Source organism: Heterodontus francisci, chromosome 13, assembly GCF_036365525.1.
Source record: "Heterodontus francisci isolate sHetFra1 chromosome 13, sHetFra1.hap1, whole genome shotgun sequence".
Taxonomy (NCBI): domain Eukaryota; kingdom Metazoa; phylum Chordata; class Chondrichthyes; order Heterodontiformes; family Heterodontidae; genus Heterodontus; species Heterodontus francisci.
In genome coordinates this window covers 9,304,962-9,328,693 of record NC_090383.1, presented here as the reverse complement: position 1 = coordinate 9,328,693, position 23,732 = coordinate 9,304,962, and the positions used below count along the sequence as shown (strand labels likewise).

General features: G+C 40.2%; 1 protein-coding gene across 2 annotated transcripts in view; it reads right to left on the bottom strand.

Moving 5' to 3' along the window:
• The window catches only part of pak5 (p21 protein (Cdc42/Rac)-activated kinase 5), a 225,675-nt gene extending 203,574 nt beyond the window's left edge, over window positions 1-22,101 (bottom strand). For both annotated transcript variants that reach the window (XM_068044337.1, XM_068044340.1), the window contains exon 1: window positions 21,988-22,101. The gene's annotated coding sequence lies outside the window, so the exon portion shown is untranslated. The remainder of the gene's footprint in view (window positions 1-21,987) is intronic.
• Window positions 22,102-23,732: the final 1,631 nt, after the last annotated feature.

The following is a 23,732-nucleotide window of genomic DNA, read 5'->3' as shown; positions in this document are numbered from 1 at the left end:
CCATTTTATGCCGACCCCGTGCCACCATTTGCTCTTTGGGAGGGCAGAGTAAAATTCAGCCCATTAGGACAGATGATCAAAAGCTTGGCGAAAGAGACAGGTTTTAAGAAGCAAAGGAGGAGAGAGAGACACACACACACACACACAGAGACAGAGACAGATATGGAAAGGTTTAGAGAGGAAATTCCAGAGCTTAGGACCCTAGGCAGTTGAAGACTTTGCCACCAATGGAGGAGTGATAAAAATCAAGGATGCGCAAAGGGGCACGATTTGAGGAGCACAGAGATCTTGGAGAGTTATCAGGCTGGAGGAGGCTACAAAAATAAGGAGGGTTGAGGCTAGAGATGGATTTGCAAACAAGAATGAATATTAAAATTGTGGCGTTGCTGGGCCAGGAACCAATGTAGGTCAGCGAGCAAAGGAGTGATGGGTGAATGAACTTTGTGCAATTTAGGACACAGGTAGCAAAGTTTTTGATGAGCTCAAGTTTATGGAGAAAAAGGGAGAATGTCCTGGAAAGCACTGGAACAGTCAAGACTAGAGGTGACAAAGGCATAGGTGAGGGTTTCAACAGCAGATAAGCTGAGGCTGAAACAAACAATGTCACGGAGATGGAAGCTGGTGATCAGTACCACTACAAACACTTGGAGCCATGGTCCAGGTCAAGATTCTCCCAACTGCACCGGAATTCTTTGGACTTAGGTTAAATGGGGTACACTCCACATCAGAAAGGGGTCTAATTTGGACTCCAGAAATACTATGCTAACGGGCTGAAATGGGTAGCTGCTTTGACTTCATAAATGGCAGATAGTTTGGGTTGTAACTCTGCACTCCTGCTATTACAAGAGTGTTTTGTACATATATGCTTGCATGCATGTGTAGAAATTCACTCAGATAAATTTTTATATGTTTTAGAGCATGGGCAGGAACATTTAAAGAAAATGACTTTTAATGAAAAGCCTAGTTTGATATGACACGCCAGGTGGGAAATCCCCAGGATTAGGTGGAACGCTGATTTTACACCCCGCCAAATATTACTCATTGACTTCAACGGAAAGTAAAGTCGGATGCGGTCGATAACCAACACTGCATCCAATCCCTCTGTTTCCCGATTGGCGATATAGGTTAAAATTGCACTCATGTGGCAAGGTGTTAGATCAGTGTTCCACCTGGTCCTGTGAGTTTCCTACCCAACGAGTTAGATTAAAATTGCCCCCATACTATTGCTTTTAAAAAAAAATCAAAGAAGAGCAAAAACCACCATATCCTGATTAAAAAATGACTATAATTTCCCTCTTGGATAGGCTGTAACTGAAATTTAAGTACCCTCGTTAGTTTCTAGCATGTAAACAAGCTAATTCATAAACTACAAAAAAAAAATCATTTGACATTAAACAAGTAAAATGACTACTTCAATCACCGTCTGTGCCCATGGTACTTTCCAGTCACATTTACCCACTGCACATACAGGGAAGTCATAACTTTTATCTCACAAAGCCTCACATTCATTGATAAGACTATTGATAAGACCTGAAGGTGTAGATCTGTCAATAACAACAGCAACTCATATCTATATAGCGCCTTTAATGTAATAAATGTTCCAAGGCGCTTCACAGGGGCATTAGAAAGCAAATGAATAATCTTCCTACAGCTACAGTAATGGGGAAAGTGGCAGACCATTTTTTAATGTCTTTTTAAAAATTGTCACCCATGAAAGTGAAAGGGACTCCTGGGGTCTCCATGGTCTTAAATATTCATGTAAAAAATCTTATGATTATATTATTTCAGAGCACTGAGATCATACAACAATGATGATTTGAAAAAATAGGCTAAGAAATCCCACACATTTTTCCAAACTACCAGCATATTTAAATAAATGAATATGGAACATCACCCATGGTGAACAGGAGGAAAACAATAATCCAGGATTGCAAAGAAAGAACACTAAGAAACACAATGGAAACCCAATGTGGGCAATCATTGGCACGGTGCACGTAATATAGATGGAGTGGGGCAGAGCAGATTTCACATCTGAATATAGAGTTAGCTGTATATTTTAGTTAATCAGCATGAATGGAAGTTGTGCACAAATTGCTTTTTTTTCTAATACAGCTAAGTAGCCAAACTTTTGCCTGATAAACAAGCTTCAAATGTTGTGCTCACAGCCTTCGGAGCCCTCCAAAAAAGGAATATATCCCAACTGTTCCTGTGCAACTGTCTAAACAAAATGGGGTGGATTTTGCTGGGAAAATAATGGCGTGTTAACAATGCACGCCGGTATTAATGTGCATATCAGCTGGTAAATTCAGTGATTAAGAGATACGTCATGAGTTACAAATCACCCAAGAATTTGTTGGTCTATTTATACCGCTTTCTCGCCCTTAGCTTCCCTGTAATTTTCAAGAACATTTTGGATTTGCACGTCAATGGCCCATTAAACTTGCTGCAGAAAATCAGGCTGCAAGTTAAGGTAAGTACCTTTTCAACAATGTGATCATTGTTAATGCAATGCCACTCAACCTCTGAGAATGTGGACAATTTAAATTGATCAATCTCATTCCAGCACGTTGTTTTAGATTTTTAAAAAATAGTTTGTGACTTTTCTTTTCTGGCATTTTTTTCTCTCTCTTAATTCAATCTTTCCTTCCCTCTTTGTTCCCTTTCTGTACCTGATTTTACTCTAATTCACACAGCTCCCCCCACCCTCACCAATCCTGTCTCTCGTTTGTTTCTTTCTCAATCCTTAAATCTCACTGGTTAAGGAGATGCATTGTTGGTCCCAGCGACCACAAGGGTCCCAACTGTCCCATTGCCCTCACCACACTTTTACCACCACGCACTTCAAACAAGGTACGGCACAAAAAATTGCAAGCTGAAGGATTCAGGAAAATGTCTAACTAATGGCACATGCCCTGAGATGCCCCTTTCTTGCAGATTTTGGTCCATATGTTGATACCATAAAATGATAAAATTGCATTTTTATTAGCACAGCTTTTAAGAGAATTCAATTTTTTAACGTCAAAATAGCACAGCAATAACCAACCAAGGATATGTTTTTTCAGTCTACAGCTTATTAGTTAGGCAGCTGAGAAAAACAACATTTGACATAAACACTTTATTCTGAAAGATTCTAAATATGGAAGGAAGAGATACTGATTAATCTTTTGTTAAGTGCTGCATTTTCATAGTACGGCTGCAGTCCTACAATGTTCAACAGAAAGCACATCTCTCCCTCCAATCAAGATTCCACCCGTCAGTACTGAATTGGCACTCATCAAAGTCGCAAATTACATCCTATGTGACTGTAATCATGGTAAACTATCCCACATTAATGCTTACACTGCTGGAGCAAATGCCTTATAAAGGACATTTTACTTTTGGTCAATCAACTTCACTGAAAAAACAAAGATAAATATATTATTGATCTAAAAAGAACTAACGACACAGCACAAGCAAAGCACAACACAATTGCCGTTTAAACCACAGCACAACAAAGCAATTATATCAGAGTTCAAAATGGTCTACATGGGTCCCTGGGGAGAAGATACTTCAATATTCCTCCTACAGAACCGGGCACTTGGCCTCGCAGTTTCGCTGCATGCTGTTCAGCTTCAGTCCCTCCAATCAAGATTCCACCTGTCAGTACTGAATTGGCACTCATCAAAGTCGCAAATTACATCCTATGTGACTGTAATCATGGTAAACTATCCCTCCTTGACTTAGCTGCAGCCTTGAACTACAATGGTTTCTCTTCCCACTCCATTACCTCTGGAATCCCCCAAGAATTTGTGCTTGGTCCCCCTCCCATTTCTCATCTACATGCTGCCACTCGGTGACAGCATCCAAAAACCACATTGGGTTCTGTATGTAAACTGATCACACACAGCTCTACCTCACCACCAGTGTCTGAAATTGTCAGACTGCTTATCTGACATCCAGCACAGGATGAGCAGAAATTTCCTCCAACTAAATATTGAGAACTCCAAACTCATCATCTTCTGTCCCCGCCACAACTCCATCCATCTCCATAGCAATTGTTTGAGGCTGAACCAGACTGTTCTGAACTTGGTGCTATATTTGACCCTGAAACAAGATTCTGACTACATATCTGCGCCATCACCAAGATTGTCTACTACCTCTGCTGTAACATCACCAGACTCCACTCCTGCCTTAGCTCACCTGCTGCTGAAATCCTCATCCATGCCTTCATTACCTATACACTTGACTATTCCAACGCTCTCCTGGCTGGCTTCCCATCTTCCACCCTCCATAAAGTTGCAATCATCAACTGTATCCTAACTTGCACCAAGTCACATTCACCCATCATCCCTGTCTCACTGACCTACATTGGCTCCCAGTCAGGCAACGCCTGGATATTAAAATTCTCATCTTTATTTTCAAATCCCTCCGTGGTCTTGCCCCTCGATATATGTATATCTTCTTCCAGCCTTACAAACCTCTGAGATATCTGTGCTACTCCAAATCTGGTCTCTTGCTCATCATATTTTAATTGCTTCACCATTGGCGACCGTACTTTCAACTTCTAGGCCTAAGCTCTGGAATTCCCTTCCTAAATCTCTCCACATCTCTTCCTCCTTTAAGATGCTCCTTATACCTACCTCTTTGACCAAGCTTTTGGACATCTGTCCTAATATTTCCTTACGTGACTCAGTGTCAAATCTTGTTTGATGACACTCCTGTGAAGTGTCTTGGGATGTTAAAGGTGCTATATAAATGCAAGCTATTGCAATGTATTTGTACATATCTGTTTCTCTTTCTCTCTCTCAATCAGGTATGGGAATGAGCTAGATATGGTTAAAGCAACTGTTTTCTTCAGCCATACATATAGCTCCTTTGGACATTTCACTACATTAAAGACATTATATAAATGCAAGTTGTTGCTGCAGTTTCATTAAGGCCAGGGCAACACTGCTAGCTAAAATATCAGATGGGCAGATATGCAGTAAATAGGACTTTTCTTCAGGAAATTAATGTCACAGATACACAATATAAAAGTACACAGCTACCTGACATCATACAAAATCTTCCGGAAAGTAAAAGGCAGCCGATTTAATCTTGTCTGTTCTACTCCACTGCCACAGTTTAAAGATCCAGCGAATATAATCAATATAGAGTAATACATATATATTTCTATTCAATACTGCCTATCATATAGGCAGACTGCCCTTTGTACAATTTCCCTGGATGCCCTGTTCTCACCTGAGAGAAAACGGCAGAGGAACAGCTGTTTCAGCAGGAGACAGGGAATCCTCATGGAATTTCTGCTCTTGTGTTTCCGTAAGAAATGCCAAGAAATATAAAACTTGAAAAAATTCAAGGTCATTTGTAGCATTAACAAGTATTTCTGCAAATACATTTAGGTAGTATTAACAATTCTACTCAAACACGTAAAAGTGCAGAAATTTTATTGAGAACCTCCCTATAAATTTAAACAGAAGTCGTTTCATACGGTTACGAAAGTGCTTCTATATTTTTTATTCAGTATATATTATTGAGGACTTATATTTAAATGGTGGAGATGGATTTGTGGAGAAAGCTAGAAGCTGGACTTTGCTTTGTTGTTGACAGTTTATTGAAAGGACACTGAGATGTTGTTTAAGAACAGTCTTGCTGGAAGTTATGTGCTTTAAGCAATAAACAACAGAAACCTTGATGACCTGGGGAAGATGTTTACAGAGAAGTGACAGGTCAAGATATATAGGGGTCAGGAGGCTTGACTCCTGAGATATTGCTTTTGGTTTCACTTTGGACAGTGTGTTGGGGTGTGAACTGTTTTGAAGACAGTTGGAGAAAACCAGCCAAGAGGGCAGCCACCATCAGCTCACCCTCTTCCATCTCTTTGATAACTTCCAGAGAATCAAGTGTAAGAAATAGAGAAACAGATGCTGCACTTCTTCTGAAAAGCCTGCCAGAAACTCCTGATGCTGCATTTCTCCTGAAAACCTGCCAAACTGATCAACGTCACCTGGAAAGAACTGTTCTAGAAAGATCCCAGTGATACGACAGCCATCTGCACATATTTGGGACGCCAAACCAAAAAGGGACAACTAACATCTTGCCATATCTTCTCTTTTTTTCTTCAAGAATTAGCAAGTATTTTGCCAAAGCATTCTTTTTTGTCTTGCTTTTGTAACAGACCTCTGCAGAGAGTATTTCTGTATTTTACTCAGTGTGTGTGTGAGAGTTTGTGTGTGGGGAATTTAAAAAGGGGAACTTTCATATTTCAATCTGTGTGTTAATGCTTTGCTTCGTTACTGGTTAAGTCTTGTTTATAATAACCTGATAATTTTGTTGTTTATTAAAGAAACCTGGTTGGTGTACTTTATTCTGGGATAAGCAATAGAGTATACGACTGACTGCATCGGTGACTGGATAAACATATTAAAAAATATATGTTGTGACCTGTGGAGAATTGGAACTAGAAAGGACAGTGCACTCCTCCCGCCTCGGTCATGACAATACCCAATCTTGTTTATAATCCTTTTTTGCTGGTTGCTTTAGAGTTCTCTTTCCAGCGCTCATATATAAACAACCCCTCAAGCAATATAATATTACAGAAGTACAACATTGAATAATGGCAGAATTTCATGTGTTAATACAAAGCAAAAGACATTAAGTAATTTTGTACCCTTAGGCAGATACAAAGCATTATGCAGAGAGTACACCTCTATACAACATTCAATGCACTGCAAATTAAGTAAGCAGTTTCAGTGTGCAAAGGATGAGAATGCTCTGTAAAGAAGTGGTTAAGGATAGAAAGTTAATTTTATTCCAAGTGATGCCCATTTTTTATCCCACCAATGTCCTGGTCATGATTCTTTTTCGAAAGTCCTTAGGTATCAGCACCATTATAGTCTGGTCTGTTCAAACATACAATCTGGCACGCACTGTATTCCCTGAAGAGGGGAATAAAATTTCTGTCGTCCTGTATCCACCATTTGGAATGCGTATATTACCATCTGACTGTACTAACAGATTACATTCACTATTCTGTTTTGCTTCTTGAAGTACTGGCTGGTTTATAAAATTTAAATTATACATAAGATACACAAGGAAGGTGGAAAATATTCACAGATGCAAAAGAATCCCAAAATCTCAATTTTTTTTCATATTTTTTTATCTTATTTATCCAATCTAACAGGTAGCATGGATTTTGCTGTTCCACATCCTGATGTCAAAAAGCTCTCAAAATCCCAGACGCAGAATGAAAATCATAAAAAAAGTAATTAATATTGCAAAATTTAGAATGGTAGTAATATCAGTTTCCTCCATTTTCCTTACATTATTTCCTCCTTTACAAATAAAAAAGGCAAAGCTTGAGCAGTCTCTAGTTTTAAGATACCAGGACTGCATCACATTCCACTGTAAACATACCTTACAGGATTAATTGATTTTGACTGTAGCTCCATGGTTTGATGGTTGTATTACAGTTTTTAAGTATTACTAGAACATTTGCAGAAATGCAAATTACATGAGAACTGTTTGGCCAAAGCAATCTGCTACCTTCAAAATTCTATGGCTGATTTTAAACTAAATAATTTCCAGCTGCACTTTATACCAAAGCTATTAGCAGTTTTTTCTCCTTTTGAAATCTGCTACTGGTGCTCACAAAACACAATAAACCTCAAACATAAATATTCCACAGAATATCGTGCTAGTCCATTTGGTACAACACATATGAACAACATAACCAGTAGACAGCGCACTTTTATTAATCATTTGTTTGCATTTTGAATGGACATCACATAGCACTCCGCAGGGTTTAAAAGGGGCTATAACAGTTCATGATGCCTTTCAGTTTTTACCTCATTGCACACTAGTACTTCTCCTTGTTCTTAGGCTGGTCAGCTTCTCAGCGCTGTATGTGGCCTAAATACACAATGAAGAAAGCAAGGGAAGAAAAACATTAAGAGTCAGGAAAGACTCTCAGTTACTGGAAATGGCAGCACTACAGGAATTGTAAGAAAAGGAACACAGCCAGTGGCACATTCTTAGTGCACAAAATCTTTATTCCTCTAAGTACATTTGCTGAAATACCAAACATTAATCTCTCTCAATTCCTTCAACGGCAGAACAAATGTGTGTCTTTTTTAAATATAGCTTGCTCATGTTTCTCACAAGTCAAACCACCAACTACCAATTTCAGACCCATTCTCAGCACTTCCTCATTTAATCTAAACTCTTGGTCTAATTTTCTCCTCTAACCTCAAATGTACCTTATTTAAATTTATATCACATTTCTACTCAATATTGCTAAATTACAAGCAATATTTTCTATTTGTTCCAAGGAAAATCTTCATTTTTCTCACTAATCTTCACAGTACTCGAGTCTCTAATTATGGCTAACAGCATTTGAAATCTGGCACATTTCAAAATCAACAAAACCAAGTACGGCTGTTCAGTACTGCAATCGTTCTTCATAAAATCAGTTTGAGAAATCTAACACCCACCACAATTTTTCTTCACAAAAGTGCCTAACACAACACTTTTTAAAACTGTGCAAATAATTAATTAGTATTTTGACCTGTTAGTCAGCAAGACAACCACAAGAGAGATGTTGGGCCAATGGACATTGAACTAAGTTTTATATCAGCTTCATCTTAAAATTTGTTTTATAAAGCACAACATGCAGTACATGGTTTCAGAGTACCTCTTGTATATTTTACCATTCAAGTTATTTTGGTCTCTCAATAAGCATCCTTTATTGGGAATGTCCATTTATACAGGTTTTGTTGTATAACTAAGGGCTTAGCACCATCTTTGTCATAATGTAAGCTAATGCTACCAGCAATTTTTTTTGTCCTCAATTCCTGACATTATATAATATAAAAAAGTTACTCAGGAACAGAAAATTCCACTTATGTAAGATCAGAGCTCTTTATTGAACCTATTCAGTATGACTACATGAAAACATACTTGTTAAATTCTTTAAACCAGTGTAAATAATTCAATTGCTATATTCTTTGAAAGAGTACAATAGTCACATTAAGTTGCAAAAATAAACTGCTGCACTGCAATACCAAAAGTGGATTGTTAGTGTAACCAGTTTCAAGTTTCACTTCAAGAATCTGAACAATGGGCTGTCAAAAACATTTTCACTGAGATTTCTGGATCTAAATCATGCAACATTCCCAGTAACAGACAAGAATGGAAAAGGCCAATTTTATCAATTAGGGTTTCTGTTAACCTATGCTCAGAGTAAATGGATTTTTCAATTTAAGCTCACGCTTCATATTTAATAACAGAATGGTCTTGTACCACAAATTCTCGTCAAAGAAACCTTCAAGAAAAAACAATTGTACTGTCTATATCAGGAGTGCAGGCTTTCAAAAAAGGTCATGGAACTCATGAACATTTTAGGATGAACAATTAGATATTCTGCAGTGCCTCATGTTTGGATTTGTGTCAAAGGAGAATATCCACAAGAAGTGCAGTATGTCCATGATGCAGAAAAGTAGTTTCAAACAAGAATGATGACGGCTTATAGCACCAGATAGAGAACCTGCAATGTATTTTCAATTATAATTAGGGAGGAGTCGTCCTTCATTTTGTTTTTAATAAATGCAGATAAAAAGACAGCTGTTATTTTTATTGGCCAAAGAGCAGTTAAGGAGATTTATCTTCTGGGTTCGTCCAGCTGACACCCAAAGAAAAGCTAATTACTATTAACTGAGTTATTCAAATCTATTCAATAATACCAGCTTGTCATACCAGGAAAAGGTATTTTTTGTTTAAGGATGTTGCACTCAGACTTCAAACAATTTGAGTTTTAACATTTAAACTATAATACTGTAATGATTGAAAATAATGATTTTTGCACAAATGTCGATACAGAATGCCTTTCTATTGTATTCAAAAAATGATGCTTGGGGAGTATCAAGATGGATTAGAGCCAAACCAAAATAAAGCATAATTAGTTGTGCCTCTATCCATGTAGAAATTGCTCACTGTATCTCATCAAGAATAGTTGTTTAGGTATAATCTGTGTCTGCTAAGAAAACCCTTTATTTCCAATTCCTTCTGAACATGCTTCACTTCTTTGGTCTTTGTCGTTCTCCCATTTCACCACTTCCATTCACACAATGCACTTGCTGCACCCCCGTTCATTCTGAAGAGCATCATGGACCAGCAACTGAACCCATCACCAATGTTCCTGTATGTTCCAGTACGTTGCTAGCACAAGGGGAAACAGCTCAAAGTCAATACCAACCTTTTAAAACAAATAAAGAAAATAAATCATAGATTCGTCTAAGTTTATTATTTCTTCATAAAGCTAACAAAAACGAGGAATAAAATTCCATAATATTGTCACTTGCCTGTTGAAACTATGTAGCCGCTAATGCAAAGAGTTGCAATGTCAGCGCAACACTGAAGAAGTGCTACATTGCTGGAGGTGCCATCTTTCGGATGAAGCAATAAACCACTATCATCTGCCCTCTTAGGTGGAGTTAAAACAGATGACCTGATCATAAATCTCATTGCTGTTTGTAGGGCCTTGGTGCTACTTTTTCCTATAATACAACAGTGACTAGACTTAAAAAGTACTTTGCTGTGAAGCATTGTGGAAGGTCCTTTGGTTATGAAAGGTGCTGTAGAAATGCAGTTGTTTCTTTCTTTACAACTCAGGATTCAGGTTCCAAACTCGATACTGGAGCACTCGAAAGCTAAGAGGTGTGTGGCTTTGTCCAAGATTTAGTCCGACAGGAGTTCAATTCTCATTGGGTGCAATATAACTCCAGTCTGGTACAAAGCCACAACGTAAAGTGCCCAGTGAGTCTGGGAACCTCTTAAAATAGGGTGTTTCCAATGTTAGGAAAGCAGCTTTGTGGCTCAAGCACAGCAATTTAAAAATCAGCCATCCAGACAGTGGATTTCTGCACATGCTGTGAAGCACTAGTGCAGTGCTCCTTTGTCGCTTACATCTGTACAATCTGCACCAAGGCATCTTCAGTCATGCATTTTACATGTACCACGCAGGAGCAGGTAATAATAAACAAGCAAACTATATGGTTCCATTTGGAATAAAAATCAGTTTGCATCATTAGCTTTTACATAACGTTTTAAAATTATCACTATAGACCATTTCAGTTCCATTACTGTAGACTAGCAGTTCGAAGGTTTATCAATCATCCCATATCTTATGCATCACTAAAGACGGTTTATTTCCCTCTCTAAAAAAATTCCCCACCCCTATTACAACTGTAGCCTCTCTGGCACCAAAACTTATATTATTTCACCTCCAAACTCAACTACTCATAGCACTGTCCTTGCTGGTCTCCCATCATCCACCCATCATAAACTTCATTGTCCAAAACTCTGCTATTAATATCCTGCCAGCCTTGGCTCAGTGGCAGAACTCCCACTTCTGAGTTGAAGGTCATCAGTCTCTTGAATGGGACTTAAACTTATAACTTCAATGCAGGACTGAACAAATGCTGCACTGTCTCATTTTTTTGGATGAGAAGAAAACGGAAATCCAGCTTGCCTGTTTGGGTGGACATAAAAAATACCATTGCGCTATCTGAAACCTTTCCGCGTTTCGTGTGTTTCCTTGCACCAATTTATAAAGAAACATCCCAAGATACATGGGCGGCACAGTGGTTAGCACCGCAGCCTCACAGCTCCAGCGACCCGGGTTCGGTTCTGGCTACTGCCTGTGTGGAGCTTGCAAGTTCTCCCTGTGACTGCGTGAGTTTTCCATCGGGTGCTCCGGTTTCCTCCCACTGCCAAAGACTTGCAGGTTGATAGGTAAATTGGCCATTGTAAATTGCCCCTAGTGTAGGTAGGAGAATGGTAGGGAATATGGGATTAATGTAGGATTAGTATAAATGGGTGGTTGATGGTCGGCACAGACTCGGTGGGCCGAAGGGCCTGTTTCAGTTCTTTATCTCTCTATGGCTCTATGACATTTTATATGAAATTGCTGTTGTTGCTAATGATTGAGGTTAATATCCATTTAATATAAAACTTTAGTTTGAAAAGTTTATATCAATGAATATTATAATTTGACTAGCCACATTTCAGAAGGTTCTGATCAATATTCTTTGTCCCCTTTACTTTACAGAAAGCCACAGTTGAGAAAAAAAAATTGCATAAGTTAACATACCACTTAACAACAGAAATAGACGTACAATAACATTGCTTTGCATAGTACAGCATTGTTTCCCATATACCAGAGAGTGCTCAGATTAAGGACAAAATCTTCAAAATATTGACAAACATGAGGGAATACATGGGATGTTCCAATTGACTCAAAATGAGCCAACATGGTAGTTACATTCAGGAAAATGTAGCAAACAACTACATGTAACTACAGACCCATTAGAATCAAATCCTCAACTTGTTAAAGAATGGAATCAATCTGGAACAAACTTGAGAATTACCTGTATGAAAATAACTTGTTAAATGGTAGCCAATACAAACAACCAATAGCAGCTGTTTTAATTCTATTCCTTTACACTTTTGGGCCTTAATATGAAGTTCAATCATATCATTAGAACTCACAGTCCGGGAAATTCCTCAGATCTACACCTGTTGCATGGCATTACCTTGCTGGAAATGCAATGGTAACTCCATTTACCTATGTAAACAGGGGCCAGAATTTTATGCACCCCCCCACCCGATCCCGAAGCCTTCACACCCCTCGCTACAATTTTACATGGGGTGGTGGCAAGAAACAGCTCGCCTGCCCCAGGCCAATCAAGGCCCTTAAGTGGCCAATTAACTGCCACTTAAGGGGCTCTGCCTAGCGCCGCTGGTATTTTACCTACAGCGGCCAAACAGCAAAGGCCCCAAGAACAGCACCAAGTAAAACCTGACGGCCTTACTGCGGGTTGGGGTGGGGGTGCCTTCCTGACTAGGCACCCTGTACCCCAAGGAGGGCCACCCCCAAAGCCCCAACCACCTCCACCGCACAATACTCCCCGCCCCCAACCGACCCCACCTTGCCTCACTGGGGCCCAGCTGATTTTCCTCGGCGAGGCCCCAAAAACTTACTTTGATTCCAGGGCCGTCCTTCACCTTGCTTGTGATGGATGGGTGTAGTCCCAGCAGTGGCCACCGCTCCTGGTGGCGCTGCTGGGACTAAGAGCTGCTGGCCCGCTGATTGGCTGGCAGCTCCATTAGGCGGGACCTCCTGCCTCAAGGAGGAGGAAGTCTTGCCCAAGGCCAATTAAGGGCCAGGAGAGCAAAAAATCCCAGCGTGGCTCCCCAGGCCTGGCAGAGGCAGGCTCATCCCTGACTTTTCAGCCAGTGGGCGGGGCCTCCCGCCCAATGTAAATTTCCGGCCTGGGTTTCCATTTCCACTGTACGTCTGGTGCAGTATCAACAAAATGGGAGCAGATCCAAGAAGCTAGCCATTATGAAAGGCCTCTCTTCTCTTTAGGTTGTGGATGCAAGCTCAGTGAAGAACGAACAAAACCCTGAAGACACAACTAGAATCAGCCTGCGTTCAGTTTCTTTGACTGGGGCGGGTGGTGGACGTGTTCAAGGAGACATGAATCATTGGGCTCCTTCAGAGAAGATAAAACGCAAGTTTAATGTTTTTATGCAATTATAAAGAATCCATGAATGTGGATGCAATTATAACTTTATTTTCCAGTTTAAAAAAATGCGAAGTAACCAGCAAAAAGAAAAAAGCCGACTTGTATTGATATAGTTTTTGCGACTTCAGGACATCCCAAAGCATTTTACTGTCAAAGTACTTTTAGTGTAGTCACTGTTGTAATGAACACATTGAACAATTTTACACACAGTAAGCTCCCACAGTAATGCGATAATGGCCAGATAGTGTTTTTTTTAAGTGATGCCAGTTGAGGGATCAATATTGGCCAGGTAACCGGGGATAGCGTCCCTGCTCTTCCTTGAAATAGTGTCATACGCCCACCTGCAAGGGCAAACAAGGCCTCAGTTTAACATCTAATCTGACAGATGGCACTCCTGACAATGCAACACTCCCTCAGTACTGCAGATTGGAAGTCTAGATTTGTGCTCAAGTCTCTGCAGTGGGACTCGAACTCACAACCTTGTGACTCAGAAGCAAGAGTGCTACCAACTGAACCACGGCTGACATAAAATCCAAGTACAACAAAATAAATTTTCCCAGAAACGTGCAGCACTTTTTAAAAAATAAGGACAGCATCTATTCCCTCTAAGCATCAACAGCAGCCACTTGAATTCTGTAGCACCTTTACTGTAGTAAATGGTCAAATGTCCCAAGGCACTTCACTGGAGCTATATAATAAAAATCTGACAGAGCCACACAAGGGGATATTTGGGCAGATGACCCAAAGTTTGGTCAAAGAGGTGGGTTTTAAGGTAAAGGCCTCATGTGGACTTTGATACAAGGACAAAAAAAAATGCTCCAGAGAGCTGCAGAGCTCCAGACAAAGAATTTTTAAAATAGATTTTTGAAGCAGAGTCACCGAGTGCAGGGAGGCACCTATTTATTTTTTCTCTATGGCAGCAGTGACCACAGAGCTCATGAGTACTTCCAAAAATAAATTATGCTGCACAGAGGTACATACCAGAAGGCAAACACCCTTTTTTGTTAACTGAAAGACATCGTTTCACTGAGGAGCAAACGAGAAGCAGGGAATGCCAGAGTTGGAGAGTGCAGATGTGGAAATCAACCTGAGAATTGAAGGGAATGCTGCAGCGCTAATGATGGGCAAAATACATATTGCAGTCATTACCTGTTTAGTGAGTTACAACTGGTGCCCTGCTCATGCCCCCGATAGCCTTGTCACGACCCACAAATTTAGGAACCTTTGTTACAAACCAATCATTCTGCTTCCCTGCTGCAATATGTAAAAGAAAACACACTTTTAGTCATGAAAAAGATTTCAATAACATAAATTAAAAAGCATTCCTAGGTACGTAGTGTAGTTACATACTTGAATAATCCACATGAGCTTCCTCTGACCCCACTTCCTATAACTGTATCAGCATAACCCTCTATTCCTTTCTCCCTCATGTTTTTATCCAGCTTTCCGTTTAATGCATCCATACTATTTGCCTCAACCACTCCTCCTCGAGTTCAACATTCTTCGCACACTTTGGGCAAAGAAGTATCTCCTGAATTCCCTATTGGATTTATTAGTGACTATCTTACATTTATGATCTCTAGTTCTGGACTCCACTACAAGTGAAAACATTTTCTCTACATCTACCATTTCATAAACTTAAAGTCCTTTATTAGGTCACCCCTCAGCATTTTCTTTTCTAGATAAAACAGCCCCAGCCTCTTTAGCCTTTTCTAATTATATCTTAGTTCTGGTATTACACTTGGGAACTTTTTTGCACCTTCTCCAGTTCCTCTACAGCCTTAGAAAAACAAAGTCATTGGGGGATCAGCAGGAATATTCTCCAGTGACTGGAGTCATACCTGGCACAAAAGAAGCTAGTTTATGGTCATTACAGCCAATCATCTCAGCCAGACGACATCATCCCAAGTTCAACTGCCTTCAGCTGCTTCATCAGTATGTAGGGCTGTTCGCTGACGATTGCACAGAGTTCAGCTCGATTCACAATCCTCAGATAGTCAACATCAACATCCAGGAGGTCACCATTGGCCAAGAAACACAATTAGACCAGCCACATAAATGCTATGGCTACGAGAACGGGTCAGAAGCTATAGTGAGTGACACATCTCCCAACTCTTCTCTACCACCTAGCAGGCACAAGTTCAGGACTGTGATGGAATACTCCAATTGTCTGGTTGGCTGCAGCTCCTACAACACTCAAGGTCAACACCATCCAAGACAAAGCAGCCCATTTGATCAGCAACCTAACACTGACTTAAACACCCACTCCCTCTGCCACTGGCATACCATCGCTGCAAATCATTTGCATCCAAAGGATGCAAAACAGCAGCTTTCCAAGTCTTCTCCAGCAGCACCTCCCAAATCAAAGGACAAGGGCAGCAGGTGCACAAGAAAATCACCACCTCCAAGTGACACACCATCCTGACTTGGACATCATATATTGCTGTTTTTTTCATTGCCAATACATGATAATCGTAGAACTCCCTATCTAACAAGATTGTTGGAGCACCTTCACCACATCATCTGTAGTGGTTCACAGTGGTCAACCATCTTCTCTAGGACAACTAGGGATTGGCAAGATATGCCAGCCTTGCCAGCAAAGCCCACATATAGATTTTGGGGGAAAAAAACTTCTGTGTGAGCCTTAAACAGTAAGGCTGTTAGCACAGTATTCATGAGGGTATAATAGTCAAGCCTTAGATTATCTCCACACCTGCAGATTTTTCAGCAGGGATTGCTTGAGCATTATATGTAGTAGGACCCTGGCCAATTTTCTACTTCCTAACCTATGGAGGCACAACCAACTGAGACAGCTCTATCCCTGAGATCAGACATCACAGCATCTTAAATTTTGATAAGTTAGCCATGATGCCACTGCAACTAAAAAAAACAAAAATATTGTAGGACACTAAAACTTTAGAATTCAAATACTATGCATATACTTCTAGGTAAATATTCTATTTATATATGAGAAAATATGTCATTTGATTCTCTTAATTTTATGGCTACATTCATATGAATGGGATGATTTATATCCAATTTATCATTCACAGTGCAAATAAACAAAACATGTTCACAACATGTGGAGTTTTAGCTTCTCCATTAAAGCAAATTACATTAACTAATGATGCATTAAGTTCATATTAGCTAGAGATGTATTTTTATTCTAAAAAGAAAACTGAAATTGTTAGTCCAGCTGCAAAGGTTTTTTCTAAAATGTTTACACTTTTATGCATAGCATGTATGATTCCATGTTGTGGTTTACTTCTTGATTTTAATTATTCCCCATACTTTATAAATAAAAAGTATATTCCTGTGGAATAAAATAAACTGTTTTGTCAGCTCTCTGCATATGACTTACAACCCCTTTGCCTTTGGACATTTGCACTAAATGCAGCAATGGTTATATATTAGCAATTAAAGGATTTTCAAAATAACAGTCCAATCTGTATCTCAGAGGCACAAAGGAAAATCAGAATCTCTCTTTCATCAGAATATAGAATTAAAGATATGAATTTTCTTTCATCCTTAGTAAAAATTCAACTTACAGCAAGATTCGTTCTACTAGATTTCTTCCAAGAATGATCTGGATAGTCAGGGATAGGGTGCATATGACCACTGTGGGGATTTACAAAGAAGTTTGAGAGGTATTCTCAGACATATTTTTGCAACAATTCAAACAGTAACTTTGAAACACTGAGAAAGGGTCCTATAGAAATAAATAAATCGATGAATCATTAAGATTATAGAACAAATATTGACAAAGCTACTCAAATCAAACTTTGCTATGAAGCAAACATCATTCTTTCATGGTAATCTGTTGGTTTAGACTCAGTTGTAAATCCTCAGGGTTGGTAAATCTTATCACAATTTCCCACACAGAAACAGATTCTTGGACATCATTGCATTTATATGCCAAAAATACCAATTATATTTGGTAGCCCACAAACAATGAACCATCCTTTGCAACAGTTCTGATAAGTTTTTGAAGTGCTATATTAAGTTTCTTTAGGATGGGTCAATAGAACAGTATGAGGAAGGATGTTGCAATATATCTTAAGTCATGGAGTCGCAATACTGATGTTTAGTTTAGTTTATACAGCACTGAAACAGGCCCTTCGGCCCACCGAGTCTGTGCCGACCATCAACCACCCATTTATACTAATCCTACACTAATCCCATATTCCTATCACATCCCCACCTGTCCTATATATTTCCCTACCACCTACCTATACTAGGGGCAATTTATAATGGCCAATTAACCTATCAACCTGCAAGTCTTTGGCATGTGGGAGGAAACCGGAGCACCCGGAGGAAACCCACGCAGACACAGGGAGAACTTGCAAACTCCGCACAGGCAGTACCCAGAATCGAACCCGGGTCCCTGGAGCTGTGAGGCTGCGGTGCTAACCACTGCGCCACTGTGCTGCCCCTTATGTATCACAAGCAACACTGCTAACTTAATTTTTTTTAAAAATGTATTTGCTTCATGATTCTTGCTACCACCAGCTAGCAGCCAAGATACTATGGTGACATTTATCAGAATAGTTTTATTTTGGAAAATAAGCACAATAAAGACATAAATTTTTCAGTGAAAACCTAAACATCATGCCATTTTAAAAAAATTCCATGGCATATAGAACTGCATTGTATCATATGGATACAAATAAGATTCTGCCATACTAGTGCTATGAATGGCTAATTCCACTTCCTGATCCTTGTCATGTGTAAGTGACTTGATGTGATAGCATGTTAGCAATGCAGCAGAGCAACAGTGCACTGAATAATAAGACATGGGCTCACACAAAAGGTTCACTGCAAGTAAAACTATCCTCTCTCACTTCCAAACAGGGCAATTACAAAGAGATATTGTCGGGGTCTTGAGAGTTTGCTGTCTGCCCATTCCACCCCATAAGCAGAAACAAATATGTGAGGTTACAATTCGAGGTAAAAAGCTATGTTAACTGTTACATTGTATGGGAGCAATTAAAACGCTACTCCAATTTTCAGTGGTTCAGAGGCTGAGCTACAGATCTATGAAGAGCGGAGTAAAAATTCCAAATTTTGTCCAATATACGCACGAGAAGTATACTTATCAGATTTCATAGATGAATTCCACATATTAGCATAACTTTACAAAGACTGTCACCATGTTGTCACTGAAAACAATTTAATAAATTGTCTTGTGTGCGTGTGCCATGTACTAATTAAAAATAGCTTGCAAGAATTAGTGTAACATCAGTTTCAAATTCAAGCTGCCTTTCTTTCTGCTTCTGTTCAATCAATATGGCAAATGATAATGTTACTGTAATTAAAAACTGCTTTCAAATGAAAATACTACAAAAGGTGCAGTACAACCCATTCCCTACTGCTATAGGCATCAATTCAGTAAAATCATATTGCACAGAATTACATACAATTTACAGCACAAAAAAAGGCCATTTGGCACAACTTGTCTATACTGGTGTTCATGTTCCACATGCACTTTATTCCTCCAACTAAAATGCACCACCTTACACTTATCTATATTAAGATTCATTTTCCATTTACACACCCATTCTGCAAATTTATTGACATCTTCTCGTATTTTGTCACAACTTTCTTCAGTATTAACTATTCCCTTAATTTAGTGTCATTGGCAAATCTAGAAACTGTATTTCTGAATGCCATGTCCAAATTCTCTACTTAAAATGGTGAACAACAATGATCCCAGCACCAGTCCCTCTGGAACACCACTTCTCACCTTCCACCATTTAGAGTAAATACCTTTAACAACTACTCTGTTTTGTGGCCAGCTTGCTATCCGTTCTGCTACTTGTCCCGACTCCACATGCTCCGACCTCAAGTTATGAGCCTACTGTGTGGTGCCTTACTGAAGAGCTTTTGAAAATCTAAGTCTTTTACATCTACTCCATACCCCATCTACATTTTCTGTTACTTCTTCAAATAATTCAGTAAGATTGGTCAAGCTGACCTTCCCTTTTGAAATCCGTGCTGACTACTCTATGTTATATTTTTGGTTTCTCAGTGTTTTTCTAGAACATCTTTTGAGTAAAGAAAAAATAACCCTCCTACTACTGACATTAAGTTAACTGGTCTATAGTTCCCTACATTTGTTCTATCTCCCTTTAATATAGGTCTAACTTTAGCTGTTTGCCAGTCCTCTGCCACTATTCCCTTTTCCAATGAATGTTTATAAATATATAATAGTGCCTCTATCTCTTGCCTAGCTTGCTTTAGTATATATGGACCAAGGGTTTCAGCCTCTACGTGAGACTATTTTAACAATTATCTCCTTCTTTCTACTGAAAATATTGATCTCTTCTAATGCCATGTCCACCTTATTAATCTCTGCAACACTGAGGCAAATTACTTACATAATACTTAATATTTCTGCCATTTTGCTGACATTAGCTGTGAGTTTATCTTGTGCAATCCTCACTGGTCCTACCCGTTTTCCTTTTCTTATTTACTCATCTGTAGAAAACTTCCCTATTTCCTTTTATATTCCTAGATAATTCAATTTTGTAGTTCCTCTTTGCCTTCTCGATTTTTTGACTAATTTCCTAACCTCTTATTCCCTTTGGTCATCCTTTCCTTTTGTGTCTCTGTACTTGGTGTATGCCTTTTCATTAACTTCAATTGCGCCCTGAACTCTTTACTAATTCATGGTGTTTCATTATAGACTGTTTTGTTTTAGTAGAATATATTTCTCCTGCACTCTGTTGATCACCTTTTCAAATAATTACCACTGTTCTTTTCGTTTGTCAAATTTTCCCAGTTTATCTTTCCTAGTTCCATTCTCCTTCCCTCAAAATTAGTTTTTCCCCCATCTATTGCTTTGCTCTTTGCCTTACTTATGTCCTTCTCCATAATCTTAAATCTTATTATGTTGTGATCACTATTGCCTAGCAGTTCCCCTATGCTCATTTCTTTTTTCTCTGGTTCATTTCCCATTACTAGACCCAGCAGTAATTCTTCTCTGGTTGGGCTTTTTACATACTGAGTAAGAAAGGAGTCCTAAACACAATGTATGACACGAGTGCATAAGTCATTGCCATATATTTATATTTATTTTAAATGTCAATGAAAGCAATGGACTCTAAAGCTTCATTGTCTACAGATATAATCCACAAACTGCACAATGCCCTTCTTCAGATGGAAAGACTGGCTGATTTAATCGTAACTAACCCACACAAAATATTACCTAGAAAACGTGGGACAGCTCCTGAGTTTCCAGACCTGTAAATATCATATTAAAATTATTTATTTTGAGCTTAAAAGTTGCTTATATCTGGACCATTAATTAACATTTGCCACTATACCTGTTTCAACTTGTAACCTGTTCATAATGTTTATTTTTTTGAAATAAAATGTATAACAATAACTCAACTGACAAAACAAAGCTGCAATTAACAATGTTTAGGCATGAATTAGAGTATGACTTGTTTACATTGTAAACGTGTGCAATATGCCCCACGATACAAGAAGCATCAGATATGGCTGGAGCTATAATAAAATGGGAATTTCAAAAATACATTCAGATGAAAGTTCTGCTAAAACATAAATGTTACAAACTACAGATGGAAACACCAAGTTCAGAGAAATTCTCTTTTACATTCTCAGAATAGAAAGAAACTGACAGAAATAAAACAATCTACACCAAACTTGTACAGAACCCCAAGGCATGTTAAATGGAATTGCCTTGTACCTATGTTATATAAGATACACTCACCCACCATTAGGTTCTTTGAAGCTATCCCCCCACCCCCCCAAATTTAAGATACACATTTCCCAATCTGATATTAAAGCTTTAATATATGGGTATATGTCAGTCACTTTTTCATACAGTAATGATAAAAAGGACTTTCCTCCTTCAAGCCCTGAATTGTAATAAGGTACCGTGCAATGTGATGTATAAAGCCCAAGGGCAATGGATGAAGCATTTGCCAAAGAAAATGCAAACCTGGTTTCAAAGGGTTATTGCATTGACATTAAAAGGGGGCACGCACTTTGGTTTGATGGTCCTTGGGCAACCCAGGTGTCATTTAAATTAAAGGGAAGAAAAAAAACACCCTATTTCATGCCAACAGAAACACAATCCAATGCCCAGCACTGGTGACAATAAGATCAACAAACCCACAACCTGCTCCCCAATACATTGCACCTGTTCCTTCCAAAGGAGCAAATACAACAGGATACACGACAGGCAACCCAGCTGGGAAATTCAGCACCACACACTTTATCTGCCAGGCTGTGGGAAAGTTAATATCGCTTCCCTGTGTTAGAATAAAACAAAAGCTCCTGTCAGGCTGCGCTTTAACCGTTCCCTCATCCCCAGCCGTCTGATTTACCATGACAATGTCACTGCGACTTAAACAGCTTCAGCTCAATTCCATGGCATCACCGATTATGATCTTACCTTGTCCAAATGTTGATCGATGATAGCTTTAAAAAATAAATATATGTATATTTCTGTGGTACAATATCGGTCTCTCCACAATCGCCATGTTTCCCTGACTACACACGGTGAGGCGGCTGGAACATCCGGGGCGCAGAGAGGGGCGGAGCCAAGCACGCGGGGGAGAGGGTGGGGCCGGGGAGGCGGGGGAGGAGCAGGTAGGTGGGGGAGGGGCATGCAAGCAGGGAGAGGGGCGAGGCCGGCGGGGAGAGGGAGGGGCCGGGCAGGCGGGGGTGGAGCATGCAAGGGGGTGGAGAGAGGGGCGGGGGTTGGCCGGCAGGCGGAGTGAGGGGCCGGGGAGGCGGGGTGAGGGCGGGGCCGGGAAAGCGGGGTGGGGCATGCAAGCGGGGGCGGAGCGAGGCCGAGGCGGTGGGGAGGGTCCAGGTACACGAGGGAGCGGAAGGCAAGCTGGGTAGGGGCGGGGCAGGGCCGCCGCGGGTGAGGGAGGAGCCGGGTTGGGGAAGGGTGGGGCCAAGCACGTGGGGAAGAGGGAGGGGGAGGAGACCGTCCCGAGGAGGCGGGGCCTAGGAGGTGGAACCTGGCAAGCGGGTGAAGGAACCAGGCATGACCGGGGGGCGGGGCCGAGCCAGGCGCGGGGCCGAGCCAGGCACACGACCGGGGGGCGGGGCAGGACTAATGTTGTAGCGCAGACGCCTGGGAGAATGGAACGTTGCCCGGGAGAGCTGTAGTGAGCACGTGGCCCATTCACACCTACTGCCTATGTAGCCAACCGCTGTCCAGCATCATCTTAGATATACACACATCACAGGTGCAACTCCCAAAGCCTCTACAATGTGAAAATCATTAGTTTCTGTTTTGTTAAAAGATGTTGCAAGCTATTTATGTGCAGCTTTCTCCCTTAAGAGACTTAGCAGTTGTCAGGAAAAAAGACAGGAGAGCCAACTGTGTAACAGCCCCGACAACCAATTTTATCTGCAGCGCCTGTGGAAGAGTCTGTCACTCTAGAATTGGCCTTTATAGCCACTCTAGGCACTGCTTCACAAACCACTGACCACCTCCAGGCACTTACCCATTGTCTCTCGAGACAAGGAGGCCAAAGAAGAAGAACTCCCTTAAATGAGTTAAATTGGTTCATAATCAGTGTCACTCTTGCTATATATCTTGTTCATAACACTGCCCAATGTTGCCAACATGGGTAATTTAGAATGTGTTTTCTGCATCTAATGATGCTTAATTTGTTTTCTTCCCCTTTATTTGTAGACCATTCCCCAAGAAGACAAAGTTTAAGGTTGCCCATCTTGAAGTCTAGTAATTGACACTCAATTGGAGTGAAGTTTATTTTAATTCAATATAATCTGGATGTTCCAAATGTCTTGGTGAGGAAAGGCATGGCCAGCTGTAGTATAGAAGGGAAGACTCCAGGTTACTTACTCATTTTTGTTCAGTTAGCTAATGTCAGGGCAGTATTAAAGCACTGAACCTGCCCAGTGAACTTTGCTAAGAGTGCATGTGTGTGAATATCAAGTGCGAAGAGGAGTAGGCTTGACTGCAGTGCTCTCCACAATTATCAAGACCAATGCTGTTCATTGTTAGGCTCATGCATAAATATTGGGTATTTAGGCATAGTCTGGTGGGCTGCTGGTGTAGATCAAATCCTACCCCAGAGGTCAGTCTCTTCAGGAGAGGAGATAAGGGGGTGCATCCCCAAATTCTATTTGGCATATGTCATACTCTTGTCACCTCCC